A 22904-nucleotide genomic window follows, 5' to 3' on the forward strand; every position below is an offset into this window, starting at 1 on the left:
TCAACCAACAGCACTGTTGGTTCTGAAAATAAAATTGTGCAGACACTGAATAAGCATCATAGGAAAACATTACCAAGTCTTATTAGGAATACTGTTGGAAGTAGCTGTGATGGGAGGGTGGAGCCCAGTTCCTTTAAGAGGAAGGTTGGGACTATTGAGTTCGCTCTCAGCTCCTCTCATTAAAAGGGACTTAAATGAAGACTCCTGACTGTGAAGGGGAGGCCAGCCAGGCTGGGTGAAGGAGGGGGCTTCTGCTAACAAGCCTGGTATGGGGCCTTACACAGAAGATCAGCACAATTGACATCTTTTGTTGTTTCTATGCGGACTGATGTGTGGGAGAGAAGGCCCTGTTGGGTTAGTTAGGGGTATCCTTTTGGAGGGAGCCCTGGAAAAGGAGCCAGATGGTGAAATAAAGACTAGCTGAGATCAATGTGACAGAGCCTTCACAGCACCTTTAGTTATGGCTCTGTTATACTGGGAAAAAACAGTTGTTCCCCTTCTAGTTACATGCTTTGCTTGTGTGGTGTGAGTGTCTTGAATGTGCCTCTATAAATGCAAGACGCCAAGACCAATATAGAGTGTTGTTTTAAACTGTACACACAAAGCCTCCTCGATTAGACCTCTTCCCACGGTGTAAGTATTTTGATGGTTGCCATTTTGCACTCTGCCCATGGGGTAGAGCCAGGTAACCGTAAATCCCAGATGGGCTGACCAGCAAAGACTCACTCTAACCCACTTCAGTCAAGCAGCTCGTGTTCTTTTTTTGTTTTTTTGTATATTTATTTATTTATGGTTGTGTTGGGTGTTCGTTTCTGTGCGAGGGCTTTCTCTAGCTGCGGCAAGCAGGGGCCACTCTTCATCGCGGTGCGCAGGCCTCTCACTATCGCGGCCTCTCTTGTTGCGGAGCACAGGCTCCAGACGCGCAGGCTCAGTAGTTGTGGCTCACGGGCCTAGTTGCTCCGCGGCATGTGGGATCTTCCGAGACCAGGGCTCGAGCCCGTGTCGCCTGCATTGGCAGGCAGATTCTCAACCACTGCGCCACGAGGGAAGCCCTAGCTCATGTTCTTTTAAGCACTTCTGACACGCTCAGCACCCTTATGTCCTCAGCGCTTGTGAGTATTTGGGCTTCCGCACCAAGGAGGATGACCTGGTCCCTACAGTTTATTCCCTACTGCTTGGCCTTCAGTGTGCTCACTGTAAATGAATCCAAGGAAAAGATCGGATTCAAGATCAGTCAAAGGTAAGTGGAATTTGATTTGATAAGGAAATATATTTACCTCTTAAATGTTAGATTCATAGGCATTAGAGCAAATTAAAATTAACTTTAATATTACTAATATTAATAATAATGTTGAACACTACCCTGTTTAATGCCATGGTGGTAATGTAGTTACTGAGGCTTTGCTGAAACATGACAACTGCTAATAACTACTGCTTTTTGAATGCCTACTATGTGCCAGGGGATTTATGTACATTATTAGTCTTCCAAAAACTCTGTCAGATGTGTAAACCTTGTAATTAAGATATAGGGACTCTGGCAAAAAAAAAAAAGAAACAAAAAGCCCAAGTAAATTGCTTAAGATTGTCCAAGTAGTAAGTGGGAGAGATGGGCTCAAACTTAGGTCTGTCTGACTCCAAATCCCATGAGTTTCCACAACAATGTGTTATTATTTTGGTGTTTTTCTCTAAGAAGAAGGAAAATTATTTTAATATATTTGGAAACAATATTATCTTTTTATTTTAAAATTTTGCAAGGCAGAATAGGAACATAATCTATCATAAAAGTACGTTTGGTATCGCAAACTCCGGGAAAATAATGGACGCCTTTCTAAAGGATGCAGCAATTCTCCCCCACCGATTTCGCATAGCCTTCATCTACAGAATTTAACTTTTTCTAGATTCCTGGAGGAAAAATCCCTCCTTACATGATAAAATTAAAGGCATATTCATAACCAAAAATTCCTCTAAGCAGAATTGAATTTTAAAACTTCCAGCAAAAAGAGACTGACGCCTCAGCAAAAAGTAAATAAAGATACTTTCTGCATCTTCTACATAAATTGACACTCATTTAAAAATATACTAATTAGTTGATGGACAGTGAACTAAGGAATTTTCACCTTCTAGTAAATTATGTGAAGTAGCGGCACCTACTGACAATGTACGATATTGCAGTCTAGCATCATTAGAAACAAATTCTAAAGACTTTAATATAGGAAGAAACTGTTTTGTCAGGTTTTAATTTTTATTTATTTATTTTAAAATTTATTTATTTTTTATTTTTTAAATTTTTTGGCTGCGTTGGGTCTTTGTTGCTGTGCGTGGGCTTTCTCTGGTTGCGGCGAGGGGGGCTACTCTTCGTTGTGGTGCGCAGGCTTCTCATTGTAGTGGCTTCTCTTGTGGCGGAGCACGGGCTCTAGGCACGCAGGCTTCAGTAGTTGTGGCATGCGGGCTCAGTAGTTGTGGCACGCGAGCTCTAGAGCACAGGCTCAGTAGTTGCGGCAGACAGGCTTAGTTACTCTGTGGCATGTGCAATCTTCCTGGGCCAGGGCTTGAACCCGTGTACCCTGCATTGGCAGGCGGATTCTTAACCACTGCGCCACCAGGGAAACCCCTGTTTTGTCAGGTTTTTAAAATTACAGAATGCATCTTCCTGGAAAAATACACTATGTCTGGAGTATAAGTAGTTACAGAATATGCATGGCACATCTTTCTGACATCTCAATTTTATTCGACATTTATATACGAAAATAAATGTTTATTGTGACTTAGATGGCACAATTAGCCTGATTTTTTTTTTAATCTATGATGGAAATCTTCCAAAAGTGTCTCTGTTTCAAACACATTCATTTTTGTCTTACTATTAGAGGTTCTTCAGTGGAAAACTTTTAGAAATATTGGATCTAGCTCATTCCCTTTGTTTGAAAGATGAGAAAAGTCATGTTCCAGCTTGTGTCTAGGCTCAGAGAAAAGTTCAGGGAAGACAGACGTACAGACTCTTATTCTTCATTCTTTCCATCTGAATTTACCACAGGGTCCCCATTTGTATGGTAGATAATCAAAATAGAAAAAAAATGTTCAATTTGGGGTATCACAAACACGTGGTCAAAAGAATTTGGGGAACGTGAGAAGTTCTACAACCCCGGAATCACTGAAAATTGGTAGCAATGCTACAATAAAAATCTCCCATGGGAGAAATTCTGCAAGTTCTCAAAGGACCGTGAGTGATGTCTAGCGATTCCAACAGCAAGCACGTCTTCTTGCTGATCGTCAGTCTCTTTTTGCCGGAAGTTTTAAAATTTAATTCTGCTTAGAGGAATTTTTGGTTATGAATATGCCCTTAATTTTATCATGTAAGGCAGCAATTAAATCACCAGCATTAGCTTTATAGCACGTTAACATTCTGAAACACATCTATTCCACATAATGAAAGATACTCAAATTTAGGCCAAATTTGTAAGTTCAAAGAATAGCTTTAAAATAAGACTGCCAATGAGTCTGTTTAGTGTTTGATTTGCAGCTAGTTAGATATCCAGATTTTGGGGGTCATACATGTCTTTGTGTTCTACTTTGCTTTATCAGAAAGCAAAAGGACTTAGATGTGGCCTAACAGTAGACAGATAACTTCAAGATTTCCAAATGATTCTTCAAAATGAAATCATAGACTGAGGTTGGCAAAAATAAGAACTGAAAATATGTAAGGATCATTACTACAGCAAATAGCCAAGCCAGGCTCAAACGGGTGCAAAGTTGCTGTTACCACGTTGCTGAAGAGGCACGCATTTGGCTTTTAGTCAAAGCGACGTGGTCAATATGGAAACTTTATTGTCGCACATAACTAGTGTTGCAGATGTAGGGAGCCTCCAGGGTTTGTTAATTCAGAGACTTAAGAAAGCCGTTAAATACTCAGAATTATTCTTTTCCTTCTATCAGCCTTGCCATCTGGGATAGGCCCTTTCGTGCTTGCAAAATGGTTCTATCTGCAAACTTTACATCCTCACACATCAATGTCCAGAGGAAAAACAAACTCAAGAGCCCTCTCTCACATGTCTTTTTTAAGAGCTTAGAATCTTTCTCCAGGAGTTACTCCAACAGATTTCCACTCATGCCTTATTAGATTTGGATCAGGTACCTCTTTCCAGCTCCATCTCCAAATGGAAAGGGAAATTGAACTACTGTGTTATGGTTGGTTGAAGGTAATCAAGATTCACCCTCTTGGGGCTGTGACTAGGGCAGGACTAATCTTTCCTGAGCCCTAAGACCTGCATCAAATATGGGTTCTACAGAAGGAAAAAGGGCTCTTGGCAAAAAACCAAGTGTCTCCTACCTGGCACATCATAAAGCAACAGAAATTAACATCCCCAAAGATCGATGGGGAGAAACTTTTAGCATGGAAGGTACCTTGATATAAAATAGAATGTATAGGGACTTCCCTGGTGGCGCAGTGGTTAAGAGTCCACCTGCCAATGCAGGAGACATGGGTTCGAGCCCTGGTCCGGGAAGATCCCACATGCCGCAGAACAACTAAGCCCGTGCGCTACAACTACTGAGCCTGTGCTCTAGAGCCCGCGAGCCACAACTACTGAGCCCGTGCGTCTAGAGCCCGAGCTCCACAACAAGAGAAGCCACCGCATTGAGAAGCCCACACACTGCAAAGAAGAGTAGCCCCAGCTTGTGTCAACTAGAGAAAGCCCGTGCACAGCAACGAAGACCCAACACAGCCAAAAAATAAATTAATCAATAAATAAATTAAAAAAAAATAGAATGTATAAGTGTAAGATATGCTTAGAGGACTTAAAGATAGGAAAACGCATTAGGTCAGTGTTTCCATCTATCCCTTCTGCTATCTGGGAATTTTATCTCTGACTCCTAATCACCAAAGGCAAAGGCAGACTAACATCTTAAGGCTACTTTCCTCAGCCGGTATGTATACAAAGTACAAGAAGGATAATGACTTGTCTTGCAAAAATACTGGGACAGCAAAAGGGTTTTGGTCCAGCTGCCTCTTTCCCCAGCACAACTCCATGGGTTCTTTGTGCTTACACACACACACAAATTCATAAAGGCTGTTTCTAGCATTGCTGTGTGCCTGACCTTGGGTTGTGGTATCCTGTGGGAGAAGGAGCACAGGAGATGAAAAGGAAGGCGTTTGTTCTCAGGAAGAATCGTGAGCTCTTTGGGTTCTATGAATTCAACGTAAGGGTCCTGTGAAACAATGTAGATTATGTAGATAATATAATGGAAGTTTATGTTGATAATTTCATTTACAGTGCATATTCTTATCATGTTCTACATTATGGTTACAAAGTAGATTATAGGACCTTTTTCCTCAAACAAGATTGAAAAGGTCAAAGGGATGTTATCTTAATAAATCTCTAAGCCAGAATCACAGAACAATATTGTTTGAAGAAGAATTCTTAAACTTCTCTGTGGAAACTTGAAAAACATTAAAGAAAGGCAAACCTCAAGACTTTCTACTAAAACAAACTGGTTATAAACATTTTTTAGCATAAAAGAAGATTGTACTTGGATATCCTATCTAATAGTGATTAATGTCCTAAAATTATATTTAGCTAAACCATATTTAGCTGTACTAAAGAAAGCTCAGGCTCCTTTCAGATCTAATATGATTCCAAGAATTCTAAGATTTTATGTATTACTTAATGTTGTTGTTCTTTTTGTTACTGCGTATTTAAAAACTATACAGATTCATTAATTTAACAACTATTTATTCAGTAACTCATACACGCCAGGCACTGTTCTGAGTGCTTGGGATACATTTGTGAACAAAAGTAGACAAAAGATTGAAGCCCTTGTGAGCTAATATTCTAGTGAGGAAAAGAGAGACCATGAATGATAAACGTAACAGATTAATAGATACACTATGATAGAAAGTAATAAGTGCAATGGGGGAATACAGAGCAGGGTGAGAAAATCTAGAGCATAAGAGACGTTGCCTCTTTTTTTATGTATTTTTAAAATTAATTTTTATTGGAGTATAGTTGCCTTACAATGTTGTGTTAGCTTCTACTGCACAGGAGACGTTGCCTTTTTAAATGAGGTGGATAGGGTAGACCTCATGGTGAAAGATGTATGTATATCTTATAAAGTTGTATGTGTATATATAATATAATATATATTTACATGAGTACATAAATGCAAGCTACATTAAAATTAAATATTAACTATATGTATGTTTTTACACTGAAAGTCTATTAATGTATTTCCCACTAATTTAAAATTTGCGATTAATTCAAACACTCTATTGGTTAAAAATTTATCTTTGTGTTTTCCATGAAGAGCTTCTAATAGCCTAAAATGACTTCAAAGAATGTTTTTATAATATTTTTTATTTTTCTTGATTCTAAAAGCTTGCTTATTTTAGGAAATTCAGAATATTAAAAAGAAAGAAAATAAAAATCACCCATAATCCCACTGCTCATAGAAAACTACTAATATTTTAGAAAAATTCCTCCCTTTCTTCATACCTGCCCTTCTTCCTCTTTCCTCCCTCCCTCTCCCCTTCCTCCTTCACTTCCTTCCTTCCAATCTTCCTTTTATCCACCTAGATAGAATTAAAAATAATTATATAAATGGATAGGTTTTTTTTTTTTTAATTGAGGTTATGCATAGGTCTTCAATCTCTTATCTGAAAACTCTGGAACCAAAATGTGCTTGAGAATTGAGAAATGATTGGGTATAAAAAGGTAATTTTATATAAACTGTACATTACGTAACATCCCTAGTGTGTCTGGGGCAGGACCCTGCAATCAAATACATTAATAGTGAAATGTTTGTTCATAATACATGAGATTAATAAAGACTATAAACAGCCTCATATGAGTTACGGTCATATTTTGCTATTAATTGACTCACAATTAGTCACAAGTAGTCTCTTGTTTTTCTGAGCTTATTAGATTTCAGAATTGCAGATAATGAATTGTGAACCTAAGCACATTTTTTTAAATGGTGTTGTTTCTTTACTTAAAGTTATATTTTAGAAAAAATTTAAAAATTTTTTTAAAAGTTATGTTAACATTCTATCATGGTAAAGTTTTATAAACAATTTTGATAGTGACAAAATAGCTTACATATTAAAAATTTATTAAATATATTTTAAGCATGTTAGCCAGTTGTTCACCATATTTGATGTGTATGTTTTTCTAGTTTATGTTTACCTATTTATGTTGTTTTTAAAAATAGTTACAGATATTACATGTATCAGTAAATGCCACATATGATATTTGTGGTGTCATCATACTTATGGCTGCGTCTGTAGACCAAATCTGTAGATTCTTTTTTGTTTGTTTCACCTTAGGGTTCACTTTAATGAAGTGAATAGTGTTGCACATTCTATGGGTCTGGACAAAAGTATGATGACATATACCAATCATAATGTCAAAGTATTTTCACTGCTCATAGAAACTTCTGGACTCTGTTGTATTCCTCTTCCCTCTCCCCCCAAACTCCTGACCACCACTGATCTTTTTATTGTTTCAACAGTTTTGCCGTTTCCAGAATGGCATATAGAATCTATTTTTCTTTTTCTTTTTTCCTTGAAAAGAGAGCTTCAAAGCCTTTATGTCTATAAGACCACTCATGGCCCACCCATGCGAGGACCAGACAGGCTCTAGGTGGCAAACTCCCCCACTAAATACTGTAGCTTTTCTTCCAATATTGAGCCCTGTCCCACTGGTCCTGCCCAGCCGCCACGTGGAGGACGTGTGTTGGGTATTTGTTGGGTATTTTGTGCCCCTTGTCACAATGAGCCCAGATTCCTGTCAAGTGTGTTGTAATCAGACGAGCCATTTCTTCTCGCTCCCTGCTCTGAGCACACCCCTATAAGGTGTTTTCAGTTATGTCTTTCTTTTAAGATTTTATATTTTCCTTTTTACCCCTTAATCCATCTAGAATAAACCCTTCAGCTACAAGGTAACTTCTAAACAAAAACATTTTAAAGATACATTATAGCTATATAGATATTATAGATATATAGTTATTGTAGACATATATACAGGAGCATTGGCACATGGTATAAGGTTTTGGCAAGTACTTTCTGAGGATCCTCTCTGACTTTTGGGAGCCATCTGACCCTGACCCTGACCCTGTCAGGAAGCCATCTGACCCATTAGAGCCCTGACCCTGTCAGGAAGGACCACGTGGTCCAGCACTGCAGGTGCCGGGTCAGTATGAGGAAGGTTCTTAGTCAAGAATTATCTTCAAAAAATCAAAGACAGTGATTTCCAAGTGGATGAAAAAGTGAAGAAAGAAAAGCAGCTTTTTTTCTTAAGAAAGTTCGTGAAGAGTGGAAAAAGAAAACCCAGTGATTTCAGTGAATGCCAGTATAGCAGAAGAGAGGCAGCCCCTTTCTGCGCGAGCTAACAGGATGCTAGTCAAGAACAGAGAGAAATGTCTTAGACCGTGAACTGTGTGCGAAGAGTCAGAAACTCCAAAAAAGAGCTTGATGATTCTTACTCCATAAAGAGCCTTTCTCAGAAAAGTGTTCTCTGCTGGCCTGGTTGATAATCGTAATGTGGTTTTGCAGTGGCTGCTAATTTACCAAAGATGACCTCAATGCTTCAGACGTTGACACTTAAGTATAAAGGAACTTCTGGCTGTAAGGTTCCTGTGGTTCCCAGTGAAGCGAAGCTGATTGGTTTTGCTCCTGGAGTGTCAGATGATGGGTGTTCTTTGATGTCGTCCTTTCTCCATTACACTAATAAACCCTCAGCCTTTCCTCTTTCTGCCAACTGCCTCCTTCCCCTTGCAAAAGCTTAGTAATATCAGAAGATTGCGAAGAGGTCAGTTTAGATGAGAATGGGAGAATAATTTTTTAAAGCTTCCCACACTCTGAGTTCTGCTTCTTATTCTAGCAATCCTCAATCCAAGAACATGTAAATGCCACACTGGCATGACTGTTGCTAACTTTTACAAGCTGCAATGTAACATCCTTAGCAATCAATTTGGACTTCGCTTATAAAGAATTTGAAATGCACTCAGGTGGTATGTTTATTGGTACAAAAGAACTTTCAGAAAGTCATCAGAAGAAAAAAATTTTATCAGAAGTTTAGTTTTTCTTTTATTGTTAAGTTTTTGTTGGATTATTGTCCATCAGACTATTTAATTCTGTACTTAATATATATATATATATAAGATTTAACATATATATCACATATAAATTGTTTTTACATATTATCTATAAAGGGAAAACATCTGGCATATATGTTTCTTGCCATTAATTTCCTTTTTTACTTAAACAAATAGCTTCAGGTGTATCTTTGGAGTATCTGTACTTCCAGTTTTTGAAATAATCTAATTAGGAACTAGGAGGCATATTCTATTGAAACTAATTGACAATCTGATTGTCTTTTGGAAATTGGAGTTGTCTTGCAGACATGAACATCAAGAGTGTGCCTGAAGCTGGAGTATTGCCGGATCTCCAAAATGTCTCTACATAGAGTGACATATGTAAGTTCAGCTTCATAAGGATGCTTGCAAACTAGGCTATAACATAAAAAGTCCTCCTTCTGCAAATTGCTAACCCCATAGCCACACCTGTGATTTAGCGTCTCCTTGAGTGATATGATTTGTTTTTCTAAAGAAAGTAAATGTGAAAACTGGAATCTGAGTTTAACTTGAAATTCCTCAGAACTGCAAGATAGAATAAAAATTTTGAAAAGAATTTTGTGTAATAGCCAAAATGTAAAATGCTCTTAGGTTTTAAAAGTAAGCACTTCTGGCCCAAGTAGCCCTTGGCTTTGAGCTGTGGCCTATATATAATGAAACTAATAACTTTCAGATTTTTAAACAGAAAGATAAACTCGCAGGGAGGCGGGCTCTTTGCATGGTACCATTACTACATTCTAACTAACCCTAGATATGGGAGCACTTTAATGTATTTTTTTAAATGCAAATATATACTACTAAGAAATAAGGTATTTATAATCACTTTACCATAAATTCAGACATTATCAAGCCATTTATATAAAATGTAATGTAATTTAATTTTTGCATATTATTTATACAAGGATACCCCTGAAAGATGACTGAAAAGATAAATGAAAAATGAAAGTATAATGCCAAAAAAATGACAAGTGCTACTCCATTAGCTCCTTGTATGTCAAGTTGTCCAGCATTGGTTGGTATTCCCTCTACAGTTCCTTTGTAGACCAACTGATTTTTTTAGTTTAGAAACTTGTATGAGGATTTTTTAAAGTTTGTGATTATGATTTTTGTAATACAAATAGTTTTTTCAGAGTGTGTCTGTATAGTCTTTAGTTCATTCTGTATGAGAATTTTTTCAAGTTTATGATTATTATTTTTGTAATTCAAATAGTTTTTTCAGAGTGTGTCTGTGTAGTCTTTAGTTCATTCTGTATGAGAATTTTTTCAAGTTTATGATTATTATTTTTGTAATTCAAATAGTTTTTTCAGAGTGTGTCTGTATAGTCTTTAGTTCATTCTGTATGAGAATTTTTTCAAGTTTATGATTATTATTTTTGTAATTCAAATAGTTTTTTCAGAGTGTGTCTGTGTAGTCTTTAGTTCATTCTGTATGAGAATTTTTTCAAGTTTATGATTATTATTTTTGTAATTCAAATAGTTTTTTCAGAGTGTGTCTGTATAGTCTTTAGTTCATTCTGTATGAGAATTTTTTCAAGTTTATGATTATTATTTTTGTAATTCAAATAGTTTTTTCAGAGTGTGTCTGTGTAGTCTTTAGTTCATTCTGTATGAGAATTTTTTCAAGTTTATGATTATTATTTTTGTAATTCAAATAGTTTTTTCAGAGTGTGTCTGTATAGTCTTTAGTTCATTCTGTATGAGAATTTTTTCAAGTTTATGATTATTATTTTTGTAAATACAAATAGTTTTTTCAGAATGTGTCTGTATAGTCTTCAGTTCATTCTGTCTGGATCAAGATGAGCTCTTTTAATTTGCATGCTTTGATCCATTTTCAGTTGCTTTCAAATTGAACATCGTTATCACTCCCTGTTGGGTTTTCCTGGGGCTTACATCTAGGTTGGTCTGCCCCTCTGTCTATCACCATCGACTTGGAACATTCCACCCATTCCTCCCGTCATCTGCAGCTGTGTCTTCCTCATCTGGGTCTATACCACCCACCCTATGGGTGTGCTGTACTTCCTTTCCTGTACTTCTAGCCTGTCCCAGCCACTGAAGCTAACCCTATGTCTTTGAGTGGTATGTGATAGGATAACCCTTTCTGTGTTGGAGCCACTCTTTTAATAAGCATAATATATCTAAACTTAACAGAGAATAACCACTTTTTATGCTTTTGTCTTGCAGAGATAATCTTTGGATGGCTGACTTTTGTGTTAATTCTATTTATGGTATCTTTATCAACATGACTTAAATTCTCCACAAGTTGGGAACACTTCACAGAGTGAGTTTCATAACTTGCAATTTCACATGAAAAGATCTGAGAACTCCTACAGTAAAAACTGGGTGGGACAAAGCATTTCTTACATTTACGAGGAAATCCTTTCCTGCACAGCTCCTATTTTTCCTCCTATCAAGCACATTTTGGGAAATGTTACCCAAGAGAAATTTCTTTAGCCGTCACAGTAAGCAAAGGGAGCTAACATACGATGAAAACCACCCAACTGCCAAACATCACATATTTGATATCATTTAACTTTTTACAAAAATCTGAGATTGTTTTCTTGTCATTTTTCAGTTATGAGAACTGAGGTTTATTAACATCGGGCACACTTGCTCACGTTCATACCCGTGCAATCAGGGCCAGAATCTGTACCAGACTCCAAATCCCGTGCTCTTTCTACAAAATTTTCTACAAAATTTACTCATTCATTACATTCTTATTTGATAGAAGTGAATCTCTTGAAGATCTCAGGTAAAAGCTCTTAAATTATCTCAACTATTCCTATTGGGAAAAAAACTCTTATTTTTACCTGATGATTTTTTCATTTTACTGGAAAGCAATCAGTGGAGGGTGAAGGAAATAGATGCTAAATAATTTGATAATGAAGCAAGAATTAATGTCTAAAGGTAAATTAAAAGTTTGCTAAATATTGTTAGTGGTAGTTTCTTTTGAAAAACATATGACAAACTGGAAAAAAATTAAATTTACGAATATAAATATAAATTTATGTCAGAAACATTGGCCTACCACTTCCTTATATTTAAAAAATTCATTTTAACTTTGTTTGTAAAGTTTCTTAGTGATTAATCTATGTCCTGGGATTAACTTTAATGTTTTATGGGAAAGATAGATTTCTGCCATACTGTTGGAACCTATTGAACTAGGAGTAATAATAAATTAAAGAAAAAGTAAATTAAAGGCTAGTTATTCTTTTGGGGAAAATGGATCTACATTTTGCTAATTAATGGAATAATACATTTTGATTAAAAAACTTACAAAGTTTTGCTAGAATATTTGAATATTATAATAGTTTGCTCACTTTAAATTGCCAAAATTTGACTGATTGCCTCCTGTGACTTATAGAAGGAAGATAATTCTTCTAGAGACATTGAAAGACTGAGGAATAGGTTGGAAATTAAAAGGAGATTCAATCTCCCCTGGCTTCAATGCATTCTCCCCACAGCTGCTAGAGTACTTTTCCTTAGACAATAGAAAGAATAGGAACTGCCTCTCTTTGGTATCACCCACGCATCACACCACACACAGTACAGTTTTATGCAAATAAAAGAAATTTCCAATAAAATGACAATGACAAATAATAATCCAAAATAGATCATTGATCAAGATGAGAATTAGGATATGTGTAGAATTGGCCAAATGTCCAAAAATGTATTGATTTACAAGAAAGTTTTAAGCCATCAGGAATTTTACCTTAACTTCTTATTGAGGAGCTGCCCTGTATTAGAATTCACATTTTGCTGCAGAATAATCTGAAGTTTATAATGCTAGAGTTCAACTTTGCTGGAAAGTAACACCACCATCTCACTGATTTTTAAAGCAGAGCTCATTTGGTATAGTTCTTTCACAAAGGAATTCTATTACCTATGATTTATTTATTAACAACCTATTAAAATGTATATTATCAGTTATATGCAAGTAGGCACTTCACTGAAAGAAATAAGGAAATTAGACATGGGCTTTGGTGGTTTTATTTCACTGGAACTTTTCCCAAAGTTGCTTCATTAAAATATTTTCTTAAGGAGCTTTGTCATATTTTGGAGGAAATTCAAATGAATAATTGTATTTTATTTTTATTATGAAGTTTTCCACTTTAAAATATATTTGAGTGTACTGTGCAGTGATCCAAGGTAATATTTTGTCAGACGTGCAAGCATAGCATTTGAATTGTTTAACTCATCTGATTATATTGGATCTGATTATATTATTATAAAGCTACCACCAGTCCTACTTTCCATTTTCAAAGATATAATAAAGAAAAAAATATGTATGTTGTATGTGTACATATATTCTTCACAAGACCCTTGATCTAAACTCTGAGCTTTAACTCCCACATTTGTGATTAAGATTCGTTTGTTTCAAACTAGAGAAACTAACTCTGACTGACCTAAAGAACTGATTGGAGAGATACTGGGTTACTCACATGAGTAAGAGGGAAGTTGTAGAGCATGGTCAATCTTAAGGGGCCAAGGTAGCAACCACTATCCCCTCAAGGCACTCTGCTGCCTTGAAGTTCAAATTCCAGCAAGGGAAAGTTCAACCGGCCTGGTTTGCATCACATGGGTGTCCCTTGCCTAGGAGAGGACAGGACACTTTAGATCAAACTGGGTCCAGTGGGGAAAAAGATAATTTTCCTAAAGGATATTAAGGTGCTATTCCCAAAAGAAGATGGAATGGATGTTTGGAAATCAAGAAAGCAACAATTTCTCAAATGCCTTTCATAAAGTATGCTAGAGTAACTTTCCTCAGAGAACCAGGAAATCTTATGTGTATTTTTTATCATTCTTTTGAGTATGCACATGCAAAGATATATAAGGAATAATATTGCCTAATAATTGACCTTAAAGCATATAATTGACAAGAGGTATTGAGCTATGTCTAAGATTGAGTTAATTGGAAGTATCCCATTTTATAAATGAGGTAGTTACTGTATATGTAACCCAAGTTTTAACTCCGAGCTCGTATAGGTAGACAAATTTGTTACAGCATTTAGAAAACTGGTGATTTTATTCACATATATCTGTTGGGAGAGAATCCTCCTTGGGAATATCCCATTTCTTTACATCTTGCAAGCAGAGACACTGATTGCCTTAGTTCTGGATTATCTTTTCAAAAGTATTTTTCAGGGGCTTCCCTGGTGGCGCAGTGGTTAAGAATCCACTTGCCAATGCAGGGAACACGGGTTTGAGCCCTGGTCTGGGAAGATCCCACATGCTGCGGAGCAACTAAACCCGTGTGCCACAACTACTGAGCCTGTGCTCTAGAGCCCGCGAGCCCCAACTACTGAGCCCGTGTGCCACAACTACTGAAGCCCGCGCGCCTAGAGCCCGTGCTCCGCAACAAGAGAAGCCACCGCAGTGAGAAGCCCGTGCACCACAACAAAGAGTAGCCCCCGCTCACGGCAACTAGAGAAAGCCCGCGCACAGCAACGAAGACCCAACACAGCCAAAAAATATATATATATATTTTTCAGAAGATAGAGGAAGTATCTCCTTCTGGAGTAGGTGGCAGACAGGTTTGCTGCCCAATATAATAAAGATAATGTCTCTTTCCAAAGCATCAGTCAGGCAGGATTACTGCCCATCATAAAAGGCTTGGGTTCTCTAAATTTAGGGTTCCTTTCCTGTAATGTGGCCACTGCATGTGTAGGTGTCACCTGGCCCTCTTCACTTTGCCCTGTGGGAATCAGGCTCAGATAACGGGCACAAGGAAATGCTGATACTGTGGCTACTGCTATTGCTGGGAGTAATGAAGTCTTCTGTCTCTGACCCAGGAATCTGTGTCTTCTGCTAGCATTCCTGAACTATGGCAGCTGACTTATGTATTTCAGACTTTTACAGTTCTTGACAATAGCAGCCTTTATCAACATTGACATTTTTCTTTATAGATATTGAAACCAAGGAATTTATTGAGTCTCTACCATGTACCAGCCACTGTGTTAACCTCTTTATACACATAATTTAATCCTTAAATAATCCCATAAATTAATAACTATTTTCTTCATTTTGTGCCTTAGCACTTAGAGAATTCATTAGAATTCATTTCAGAGAGAGCCTTGCCATTTGTCTGTCTGTTTGTTTTGGTGACAGAATACATTGATAATACTCTTGAGTAGAGGGTAAGACCTCAAGGACACGTTTGAAAAATAAATGACTGTCATTATATTTATGACAAAGGGGTAAATGTTTGTTGCTACTGAAAGAAGGGAAAGAGTTGGAAGTTAGAGAAAATGTCAGAGACTGAATACTACGTGGAAAAAGGCAGAAGAGAAAGTAAAAATAATAACAAGGCAATAAAGCTGTGGTAGAGGGCAAGGCAGGGTACACAAATACTAGATAGGAACCTGTAGTGGGAGGCTATGAATGCAATCCCCATGATCCCACAAATATTTAGGACAGACTGTACAAACCATGAGAAACTCATTTCAGGGATTAGATTACTTGTGGATCCTCTGGAAGTTTCCGAATTTCATATCCAGGTTTACATCCAGGGTGACAAGAGGTTTGGAGGTCATGATGAGTTGGTAAAACAGAGATGGCAAAACAGAGATGGCAAGCCAGAGGGTCTTGAAGCCCCCAAATACTATGTGGGATACTTATTCAAGGAAAACCTGATGCTCATAGAGGCTGAGTATTTTGGTCAGACTCACCGAGTTATTGTGCTGCGTGGCAGAGGTTTTAAAAACGGAACGTTTTCATTATGTTTAAGTAGAGAATCGCATGCAGAAATACAGTCAAGAAGGTTTTTTTCGCTTAACTTATGTGGAACCCAAATATCAAAGCAATTAACATAACCAAGCTGGTGCAAATGATTTTCAATGCTTGATTTGGATATTTTGAGTATGTCGGCTATCTCCCGCGTGGTATAACAGTGATTGTTCTCAATTAATGTCTCGATTTGATCGCCGTCAACTACAACTGGTCTACCCGACCGTGGAGCGTCGTCCAGCGAGAAATCTCCAGCACGAAACGTCGCAAAACACTTTAGACATGTTTGATCAGTCACAGCACCTTCTCCATACACTGCACAAATCTTTTTTTTTTTTGTTTCAGTTGCATTTTTACCTTTCTCGAAATAGTAAAGCATAATATGCCGAAAATGTTGCTTTGCTACTGCTTCAAAGGTCTCTGGTTTATGGGACTAGATGAATGACAATTCTGTAGATGAAAATAGGAAATAGAAGACAGAGTGGGTTTAGAAGGGACGATGGCATTCATCACAGTTTGGGACGCACTGAGCTCTTTATTAGGAATCAGGAGAGGGGTCTGGATTAAGTCATAGGAATCTGGAGACCCCCGGGTAAGTTACCACATCTGAGAGAACTTGAGATCACACTGTTTACATTCACGCTAGCGTCCCTCTTGCCTTTTTGAAACTTCCGTTACTTAAAAGGAACACGAGAAAAGTCTGAAAAAAGGAAACTGAAGGGAAAGACATGTTTTTGGTTGGCATTCAGGAGTGGTCAGGAAGCAGGAAGACGTTAGGGTCTCCACCCAGGAACAGAGAGAAAGAAGCTGTGGAAGTTAAACAGAATCAAAGGGGGAGAGAAGGCTTAAGTCTCATTCTTTACATGCTAAATCCTGCTCAATGCTGTAACCCCTTGTGAGAAATGCGGAGTATCATCTCAGCCTAGGCCGGCCCCTGCGATCTCGCACATGTGTTCCCTCAGCCCCCCTTCCCGGGGCAGATGGAAATGGCCCGAGTGTGGCAAATGCACGTGAAGCGACACGCCGAGCACCTTCACCAGCACAAAGCCAGCCCCTCGGCCTGCAGAGGCGTCTCCTAGGGGAGGGGGCCTCGTGCTCGCCAGCCGCCTCTGTGTCTGTGTTGGCTGATGTGGGTCGTCGTCATCTGACGGCCGCAGAGGCGGAGAGGAAGAAGGGAGCTGTGAGGTTCCCCCGCAGGTGTGCAAATGCTCCCCCCAGTCAAGGGCAGACTCAGGAAAGTCAGCTCATGTGATGATTCTCCCAACAAATGAATTCTCAGTAATAGGTTAAGAGCATTGGGAAGCCCTAGGGTTGGGCTTAGTTTACCAGAGCAGCACTTCGTGAGCCTCATATATTGTGCTCCTCCTTCTGACGCTGGAGTGGAACAAAGTGGAAGAAGAGCAGAGAGAAATTACTTTAACTTCTGAGTGCAGGACACAAATTGGCAAAACTCACGCATTTCCACAAACATTGAATTCCCCCCCTATTACTCAGCAATTATTGGCAAGTTAATTGGTTCTAGATCTCAACATTATCACTTCCTGTAGGAGGCTTAAGATAGAGTTTGTCAATATTCTTGGCAATATATTACACACACACCAGCATTTGAGGCAAAATGGAAAGAAATAACTTTATTATGCAAAATTTTCCATTTGAATATATCTACCCAGCCAGAAATGGAGAAACTAGAGTCCCACAGGGCTGCCTGGAAGGCTGGGGAGGCAGAGGCGGGGCGCGTGTGTGTGGTGTGTGTGTGCATGTGTGTATAGCATGTGTGTACTGGCAAAACTTTCCTTTTCTATGGAATCACAAAGGCTGGAGGTATACCTGTTTCCCTGTAACACCTTTTTCCCTTGGAGCAAAGACTGATGAAAGTGAAGAGGTAGTTATATAAGATGGAAACTAGGCAAGAGAAATTATTTCTAAAATTATTGAAAACTGAGGATTAGAGCAAACATTTTCTTTTCTTTTGAGCTTGTACTTGGAGCTTAAGCAATTTTAAGCCAGCAAAAGGATCATACTGTGGCTGCAAGAGCAGTGCAACTGATTTTATATCTGCCTAGGATTTAACATCCTGCAGGTGCCCAGGATGATTAGAAGCAAATGACAGAAATGAAACAGGGCAAAGGGACCCTCAAGTTGGGGAGAATAGTGGCTGCTGAATGACTCTGTCCTCCCCTCCAAATATGGACTCAACCAAAATTAGTGCATAGACAAAGAATCAGTGTGAGATGCTTTGAGCTGCCTGGACATTTTTGAAAATAACTGAGTGTTTAAAGAATAATTGTTAAATTGAATCATTGAATTGGGAGATATATGTCTTTTAGATTCAATTCTACCAGTGCCTGAGCTACATGAAAAAGTATCAATACATGAAAGCAACCAATCAGGCCCATACTTCTACCTTTAATGCATTTTAACGTTAAATGTACATTTTCCTTTTTCTATGTAGGAGCTTAAATGAGATACTTCTCTTAACCCAGGGGGTAACATAAATTCTATAAAATATATAGCATTTTTTATCAAAATACTTTCTCCTAGAAGTATGCTCTTATAACTGCAAATTGATGAAGACCCAAAGAACCATAAAACAAGTGGAACTTGCTGGAATAATTTAGGAAGCAGAATTATAGCATGCATAGAACTGGGCAGCCAGCCCTGGGGCAATTTTGAATCCTGGCTCTGCCATTTTCCTGCCATGAGACTTGGATTAATCACCTGTAACAACGGGATAATTATACCTCTCTTGCTGGGTGATAGAGCTCAATAAATAAACTAAGGAAAATCATCTGAAGTTAGTCCATGCTTAATAATATTAGAAATTTAGTCTGAAATATTATTTTTGTTGATAAGGAAAATGGGGTTAAAAAAAAATCTATGCTAGTGAGCGTTACAGGCTGGCCTCACTCCCAGACCTAACTAGACTCCGAGGAAGGTTTTCTTCTGACATCACATCACAACCATGGCAAAGTGAATACATCTTTCTCTTCATGTGATACCTTCAAGTCAAAGATCGAATTCTCCATGACCTTTGAAAACTTAAAATATGCCTGGTCTTACATTTCCAAAGTAATAGAGACCACCGTGTGGTGTGACTTCCTCTCTTTTCAAAGGGATAGAGCTATTCCTCACACAGTTTCTACAAACTGTGTGTGATAATGAAGCAAGTGCCACAGCACAGGGGTATGACCTTTATAATGAGCTGAGATGGAGACGTCCCCAAATGATTCCGGGAGAGGGTCACCAGAGGGATTGGCTGACTCGCAGGCCAGGGATGTGGAAACCTGTCTTCTTGGAGCTACAGTAGTGCCCTGGGCAAGGGGTCCTCTTTGCACATTTGCAGTCACCCACCGGGTGTTCAGATGAAATTAGGTCTCGCCTAAACTGGATTTTCTCCCAATACATTAGCATTTGTACAATCTTGCCAATGTCTGGCAGTTTGCTAATTAGTAATAGGATGACTTCAGTAATAGTAATGGCATGATTAAATCATGTTTTACTGCTGTTGAATTGACCTATAAAAAGGCTGCCAAGGGGTACTTCTTATATATACGTTCAGTTTTTATTCTGGTGAGCACACCTCAGTTGGCAAACTTAATCCACTACTAGAAGTTGGATTACAATGACTTTTTCACTAATTCAAGGAAATGGAAATTTAAAAAAATACACCAAAATGTTATGATGCAACTATGGTCTTTCTGATTCACTTATACTGAAGTATTGGCCAAGAATGATTTGTCTCTTTAATCAGTAGTAGAAAAAACAAAGCTTTAGTGAATTAACGTAAGAGAAGGATAATTGTTTCTCAAGAATTATCAAGAATTAAAGAGATAGCCTCAACCACCAGAGGGCAGACAACAGAAGCAAGAAAAACTACAATCCTGCAGCCTGTGGACCAAAAACCACAGTTACAGAAAGATAGAGAAGATGAAAAGGCAGAGGGCTATGTACCAGATGAAGGAACAAGAAAAAACCCCAGAAAAACAACTAAATGAAGTGGAGATAGGCAACCTTCCAGAAAAAGAATTCAGAATAATGATAGTGGAGATGATCCAGGACCTCGGAATAAGAATGGAGGCAAAGATTGAGAAGATGCAAGAAATGATTAACAAAGACCTAGAAGAATTAAAGAACAAACAAACAGAGATGACCAATACAATAACTGAAATGAAAACTACACTAGAAGGAATCAATAGCAGAATAACTGAGGCAGAAAAACGGATAAGTGACCTGGAAGACAGAATGGTGGAATTCACTGCTGCGGAACAGACTAAAGAAAAAAGAATGAAAAGAAATGAAGACAGCCTAAGAGACCTCTGGGACAACATTAAACGCAACAACATTCGCATTATAGGGGTCCCAGAAGGAGAAGAGAGAGAGAAAGGACCAGAGAAAATATTTGAAGAGATTATAGTCGAAAACTTCCCTAACATGGGAAAGGAAATAGCCACCCAAGTCCAGGAAGCGCAGAGAGTCCCATACAGAATAAACCCAAGGAGAAACACGCCGAGACACATAGTAATCAAAGTGGCAAAAATTAAAGACAAAGAAAAATTATTGAAAGCAGCAAGGGAAAAACGACAAATAACATACAAGGGAACTCCCATAAGGTTAACAGCTGATTTCTCAGCAGAAACTCTGCAAGCCAGAAGGGAGTGGCATGATATACTTAAAGTGATGAAAGGGAAGAACCTACAACCAAGATTACTCTACCTGGCAAGGATCTCATTTAGATTTGATGGAGAAATCAAAAGCTTTACAGACAAGCAAAAGCTAAGAGAATTCAGCACCACCAAACCAGCTCTACAACAATTGCTAAAGGAACTTCTCTAAGTGGGAATCACAAGAGAAGAAAAGGACCTACAAAAACAAACCCAAAACAATTAAGAAAATGGTCATAGGAACATACATATCGATAATTACCTTAAACGTGAATGGATTAAATGCCCCAACCAAAAGACATAGACTGGCTGAATGGATACAAAAACAAGACCCATATATATGCTGTCTACAAGAGACCCACTTTAGACCTAGGGACACATACAGACTGAAAGTGAGGGGATGGAAAAAGATATTCCATGCTAATGGAAATCAAAAGAAAGCTGGAGTAGCTATACTCATATCAGATAAAATAGACTTTAAAATAAAGAATGTTCCAAGAGACAAGGAAGGACACTACATAATGATCCAGGGATCAATCCAAGGAGAAGATATAACAATTATAAATATATATGCACCCAACACAGGAGCACCTCAATACATAAGGCAACTGCTAACAGCTATAAAATAGGAAATCGACAGTAACACAATCATAGTGGGGGACTTTAACACCTCACTTACACCAATGGACAGATCATCCAAAATGAAAATAAATAAGGAAACAGAAGCTTTAAATGACGCAATAGACCAGATAGATTTAATTGATATATATAGGACATTCCATCCAAAAACAGCAGATTACACGTTCTTCTCAAGTGCGCACGGAACATTCTCCAGGATAGATCACATCTTGGGTCACAAATCAAGCCTCAGTAAATTTAAGAAAATTGAAATCACATCAAGCATCTTTTCTGACCACAACGCTATGAGATTAGAAATGAATTACAGGGGAAAAAACGTAAAAAAGACAAACACATGGAGGCTAAACAATACGTTACTAAATAACCAAGAGATCACTGAAGAAATCAAAGAGGAAATAAAAAAATACCTAGAGACAAATGACAATGAAAACACGACGACCCAAAACCTATGGGATGCAGCGAAAGCGGTTCTAAGAGGGAAGTTTATAGCTATACAAGCCTACCTAAAGAAACAAGAAAAATCTCAAGTAAACAATCTAACCTTACACCTAAAGAAACTAGAGAAAGAAGAACAAACAAAACCCAAAGTTAGCAGAAGGAAAGAAATCATAAAGATCAGAGCAGAAATAAATGAAATAGAAACAAAGAAAACAATAGCAAAGATCAATAAAACTAAAAGTTGGTTCTTTGAGAAGATAAACAAAATTGATAAGCCATTAGCCAGACTCATCAAGAAAAAGAGGGAGAGGACTCAAATCAATAAAATCAGAAATGAAAAAGGAGAAGTTACAACAGACACCACAGAAATACAAAGCATCCTAAGAGACTACTACAAGCAACTTTATGCCAATAAAATGGACAACCTGGAAGAAATGGACAAATTCTTAGAAAGGTATAACCTTCCAAGACTGAATCAGGAAGAAACAGAAAATATGAACAGACCAATCACAAGTAATGAAATTGAAACTGTGATTAAAAATCTTCCAACAAACAAAAGTCCAGGACCAGATGGCTTCACAGGTGAATTCTATCAAACATTTAGAGAAGAGCTAACACCTATCCTTCTCAAACTCTTCCAAAAAATTGCAGAGGAAGGAACACTCCCAAACTCATTCTATGAGGCCACCATCACCCTGATACCAAAACCAGACAAAGACACCACAAAAAAAGAAAATTACAGGCCAATATCACTGATGAATATAGATGCAAAAATCCTCAACAAAATACTAGCAAACAGAATCCAACAACACATTAAAAGGATCATACACCACGATCAAGTGGGATTTATCCCAGGGATGCAAGGATTCTTCAATATATGTAAATCAATCAATGTGATACACCATATTAACAAATTGAAGAAGAAAAACCATATGATCATCTCAGTAGATGCAGAAAAAGCTTTTGACAAAATTCAACACCCATTTATGATAAAAACTCTCCAGAAAGTGGGCATAGAGGGAACCTACCTCAACATAATAAAGGCCATATATGACAAACCCACAGCAAACATCATTCTCAATGATGAAAAACTGAAAGCATTTCCTCTAAGATCAGGAACGAGACAAGGATGTCCACTCTCACCACTATTATTCAACATAGTTCTGGAAGTCCTAGCCATGGCAATCAGAGAAGAAAAAGAAATAAAAGGAATACAAATTGGAAAAGAAGAAGTAAAACTGTCACTGTTTGCGGATGACATGATACTATACATAGAGAATCCTAAAACTGCCACCAGAAAACTGCTAGAGCTAATTAATG

General features: G+C 37.9%; 1 pseudogene; it reads right to left on the reverse strand.

The window, feature by feature from the left end:
- Nucleotides 1–7719: 7719 nt before the first annotated feature.
- On the reverse strand, nucleotides 7720–7837 carry LOC137764495 (small nucleolar RNA SNORA11; annotated as a pseudogene).
- Nucleotides 7838–22904: the final 15067 nt, after the last annotated feature.

Source organism: Eschrichtius robustus, chromosome 4 (assembly GCF_028021215.1).
Source record: "Eschrichtius robustus isolate mEscRob2 chromosome 4, mEscRob2.pri, whole genome shotgun sequence".
Classification (NCBI taxonomy): Eukaryota; Metazoa; Chordata; class Mammalia; order Artiodactyla; family Eschrichtiidae; genus Eschrichtius; species Eschrichtius robustus.